General features: G+C 49.4%; 1 pseudogene; it reads left to right on the top strand.

Annotated features, from left to right (window-relative positions):
* Nucleotides 1-175: 175 nt before the first annotated feature.
* Nucleotides 176-328, top strand: LOC114005153 (uncharacterized; annotated as a pseudogene).
* The last annotated feature ends 4,766 nt before the right edge of the window (nt 329-5,094 follow it).

Here is a 5,094-nt window from a genome sequence, read left to right as displayed (position 1 = left end):
CTCGCAGCTGCTGCTGGCCTTGTGTGCCGCAGCCTTGCCTGTGGCCTGCACTTAGCCGAGCCCGCCGCGTCCCCCTCACACTCCTTCCTCCTCGGAACCCCAATCTCAGGCCTGTGCGGAATAGCGCAGCTGCCTTGGAAGGGAGTCAGGAAGCTTCTTACAAAAGTAAAGGTATAGCTTTGCGCAGTGGCAGTATCGTAGCCAATGAGGTTTATCCGAGGTGCGATTATTGCTAACTGAAAACAAAAATAAAGATATTCCGGGGCCAGCAGGTGGCGTGGTGGGTAAGGGGGCTGGACTCCCACATGACTGACAGTGATTCCAGTCCTGAACCTGGCGGCTTACTCTCTTACTTTCTCTCTTTCACTCTGTCCTTCTCTGGTCAAATAAAAATAAAGTTAAATAAAATAATTCTTAAAAAAAAAAAAAGTAAATGTGTTCCTACACTGTAACCAACTATTGTGCCCTTTGGTCCTGGGCCAAAGGAGCTGAAAACTTACGTCCTCACTAAAACCTACACACCAATGCTCATAACTGCTTCATTCAGGGTTGTCAAAATGTGGAAGCAGCGGCGATACCCTCCCACAGTGAGTCGAAAACAGAATGCAGTAATCCGGACCATGGAATATTATTTTTGATGACATATTTTTATCTTTATTGACATATAATGTTACTTAGCATTAAAAAGGAATGAGCAGGGACCAGCAGGTGGTGTGGTGGTTAAGGCATTGGACTCCCACATGGCTGACCATGGTTTGAGTCCTCGACCTGACAGCTTGCTTTCTCGTGTTGTCTCTCTCTGTCCCTCTGTGCTGAATGGATGTGCCCTCTAGCAATTCAAATAATAATAATATAATAAAATAAATCATTCTAAAAAATTTTTTTAAAAAGAAGAAAGAACTAGCAAACCACGTATTGACATGGAGGAAGTCTTAACTGCGTTTTGCTAAAGAAAAAAGTCAACCTGAAAAGGCTACAGGGTGTGTAATTCCAGGTGTGTGGCATTCTGGGCATGGCGAGACAAGGAGACAGCAAGAAGACCAGTGGGTGCCAGAGGGCTCCGGTGCCGGGAGGCGAGGGGAGCAGGTGGGAGGAGGATGAGCAGGTGGGATACAGAGACAGTCTGTGTGCAGCCATGACGGCAGACACCTGCGCTACGCAGTCGTCGAAACCCACAGGACACCAAGCGTGAGCCCTGATGCGAACTCCAGTGAACAACCATGTATCTGTATCGATCGGTTGTACCAAATGTGTCACCGATCACCAAGCCTAGATGCCGGTAACCAGGGAAATTGTTGGAAGATGGGAGAAGACAGAGCATAAGGAGCCTTGGCGCTAGAAACTGAAATTGCCCTGAAAAACAGTCTTCGAGTAAAATAAGGAAAAAGAGACACAGAGCCTAGCCGAGACCTTCAGCCCCATCAATGGCATGTCCTCCAGTGGCCAGTCCATGACCACACTGTCCCCTGCTCGGCTCTCAGCCTGCTCCGCGCTTGTTACATCAGATCCGCCTCAACCGTGGGCACTGTCCTCCCACCCCGTGATTTCCTGGTTCCCTGCAGTCCCTGTGGCCGTCTGACGGCAAACTGGGACTTCAGCGATGCTGAATAGCACCTGGGCAGAAGGAATAGAGGAAAACGTTGGGGGACCCCCTCCTCCGACTCAGTAGCACTTTGAGTTCTGATCCCCTGTGACTTGCATTCAGCTCTAGCTGCCTCGGGCATCGCGTCCAGGTTGTGTAGCCACATCCAGTAGTGGTGGGGGGTGCCTGGGACTGGACCTCGCATGCTTATTTAGATACTCAGAGGGTCACAGCCAAATGGATACCTCTCCTACAGAGTCAAGTGGGTCTAAGAAACGCCAAGGTTGGGACCAGCAGTTAGTGTAATGGCTATGCGCTGGACTCCCATGTAGTCGACCACAGTTCGCGTCCCAGACCCGGTGGCTTAAAACTCACGACAGGCGCGTGTGCGTGTGCGCCCAAGATCCCAAGAGGAGAAGGGAGGAGAAGGGATTGCGGCATGGCCAACTCCCTTGTGGGGGGTGATTTCTCACTTTCTGTCTCTCTGTCTCTCTCTGGCTGGCAAGCACATGTGCTCTCTGTCTGGCAAGCGCATGCATAACCCTATAGCAAAACCCTCTCCAAAAAAAAAAAAAGAAAGAAAAGAAATGCCAAGGTCAAGGTCAAGCCATACAAAAAAGCTGGACGAGCTGCCCGATGCAATGCCAGGAGGGGCAGCGTGTAGCTAAAAGTCATTCCTGAGGAGACAGGCCCAGCTCAGTTGTGCTCTACGGGTTGGGTTGCAGCCAAAGTTCATTTTGCCACTTCTGGTGCCAGCTGATGGTTATGCAAAGAGACCCTCTTGTTCTGAGGAGATATACACTGAAAACGAGGTCACAGGGCTTGCCATCTCTGACCTCACTTTCGAATGCTTCGAATACACACATATTGGGTACACACGCGCTCTCTTCCCCTCACACACACGTGCGCCTTGCACACGTGCAGACGAAAAGGCCCAGGGGAGGGAGCCCCTACCCAGGTGGTGCTTCCCCTGTGAACCTGCTCCAGGTCGGTCACTGACCTGCGGTGTCTCCTCTTCCTCTTGTAATATGTGGGAGTAGGAGAAGTGACCTCTCAGGTCGCCTCTGCTCAACCATGTTAAAAGTTTCTGGAAAGGGGAATGGAAGCTGGTCTCCATAGAGCTCCCATGAGCATGGAGGCCAAAAGTGATTTTCGGAAAAAAAAATTTTTTTTTGAGAAATTTTTGCTATAGGGTGTGTGTACTCACCAGAGAGAGAGACAGAGAGACAGAAAGTGAGAAGTCACCCTCCAGGAAGGATGGCCACACCACAGTCTTTCTCCTTTACTCTCCTCCTGGATTCTGGGCATGCAGGAACACGAACTCGGAAGGAGTTTCAAGCTGCCGAGTCTGGGATTTGAACCACAGTCAGCCAGATGGAGGTTCAGCCCCTTAACCACAATGCCACCTGCTGGCCCCAGAAAAAAAAATTTTTTTTGTAATGAGTCTAATGCAACTCCATTAGTACAGAGAGTGCAGAAAAGGCTAAAGTAATTACCTCTCATCACGGCCTTACAGCCTCGGTTTTCCCCTCTCTTCCTTCTGTCAACTATAGAGAAGGTTTACGGGGTTGCTTATGTGTGGCTGTGAGCAGTTGGGTTATTATTATTGTTGTTCTTTTAATGTCAAAAGCCCTCTATAGTTCTAAAACCTAAGCTTTAAATAGATTTTATATTGTCTTTACATCCATTCAGGGATGAACTTCTACATATGGACAACAGAAATTGCACAAGAGCAACATGACAGAAAGACACTTAGATTCTAGGTCGTCTGCTTTGACCTGGCAACGGGCAAACGTGAGCAGCAGCTCAGGTGTGGGGGCTCTGAGCCAGGACTGTCCACGTGAGTCCATGCCTTCCTCAGAGCTGGAGTTACTAGGAGCCCTTTTGCAAAATGAGACAACTAAAAATTAGAAAGGTAACAACTTTCTAGAAGATGGTAGAGCGCTGGGATTGGCACCCAACTTAGTCTTCCCCCAAACCTTAGTCTTAAACCAGGGTGTAAGTGAGTCAGAGAGAGCTGGGTGTCTAGGCCTGGCACCAGAACAGCAAAAGCAGCACCCAGGGCCCCTTGATCCCTCTCTGTCCTATAAGGGATTCTTCTTCCAGTGGGCAAGAAAGGAGAGGGAAAGTTTAGCATTCAAATTATGCTTCGAGTCCTGGACAAGTCACTTTTCTGCCCTGAGCCTCCATTTTTCTTCTGGAACATGGACCCATAGGACCTATCTTACAGCGTTAATGGCTGAGGGCTTGCAATGCTACTTGGAACCTAAACCAGCCCTGCCATGCCCAGCTCTTCATAAATGCCTTGTTAGTGGTGACAGCCTCGAAGTCATAAATGTCACGGCACTTTGCCGCCCATGCTCAGGCCTAACGCTGTCCTCGTTCTCAGTCAACACACAAACCAAAGCAACCAATCACGCCTGCTGGGAAACTTCCAGCTTCAGCTCACTCCTGGGTGCTGCTGGGCCTCTCTCAAGGCGGCTTCTCTCGAGTCTATGACACTGAGAATTGCGCCTTTGTGGTTGATGAGGTCCCCGGCCTACATCGTCTGAGACCTTGTATTCCAGGAGAGAGGCTGTGGTGAGCTGATGAGAGGCTGGTGGCTGCCCGCCTGCAGAGAGCTTCAGGAGGGGGCCTGGTCACCCGAAAGACTAAGGCACAGCTAGAGGGCAGGGACTGTCAGCTCCACCCCCAACCTCTGAGGAGAACAATGAAGGTTGAGTTGATCGCTGACGTCCAGTGGTTCAGGCAGTCATGCCTGTGTAATGAGCCTTCAGGTAAAACCCAGAGGATGTGGTTCAGAGCTTTCGAGTAGCTTAACACATGGAGCTCCTGGAGGGCGGGGCACCTGAGAGGTCCCCATGTGCCCTGCCCTGTGATCGTGCCACACGTGACTTTTATGTTATCGTTTGTAATAAATTGGAAAATGGAAGTAAGGGCGTCCCTGAGCTTGGTGAGCTGTTCTAGAAAATTAATCAAGCCCATGGAGGGGTGTGGGAATCCCAATTTGTAGCCAGCTGGTCAGAAGCCCAGGTAAGACGAGTTGGAGATCGTGCTTGGCGTGGGGAGGCAGCCCGTGGGCTCGGACGCTATTTCCAAGTAGCTAGCCTAGGGATGGGGCTAGACCGAGGACACCCAGCTGGTGCCCACTGCCGGAGGACCACTTGCTGGGGGTGGGAGAAAATCCCACACTCTTGGTCACAGTGTGTTTTGTGTCTTGAGAGTTTAGAGGAAACTTTGTATTTCACTCCGTATACTCAGAAAACCCTGTAAAAGCACTACATCCGGGAAATACACCATGAGCAACAAGGACGAAATGTCGAGTTTTCTCTAAGTCTCGTTAAAAAGGAAACAATTAATTTAAAATATGTGATACACAATTTGACATACCCCAAATATCATTTCAACTTGTTATATCCCAAGCATCATTTCATCATGTAATCAACTCTCAAAATTATCAATGAGAGAGTTTACCTTCTTTTTTTTTTTTCTTTCTCTTTAGGGTTTTGGCC

The sequence above is a fragment of the Tupaia chinensis genome, unplaced genomic scaffold (genome assembly GCF_000334495.1).
Source record: "Tupaia chinensis unplaced genomic scaffold, TupChi_1.0 Scaffold142716_1, whole genome shotgun sequence".
Classification (NCBI taxonomy): domain Eukaryota; kingdom Metazoa; phylum Chordata; class Mammalia; order Scandentia; family Tupaiidae; genus Tupaia; species Tupaia belangeri.
Note: the sequence above shows the minus strand (reverse complement) of the source record. Positions and strands in the feature narration are given on the sequence as shown.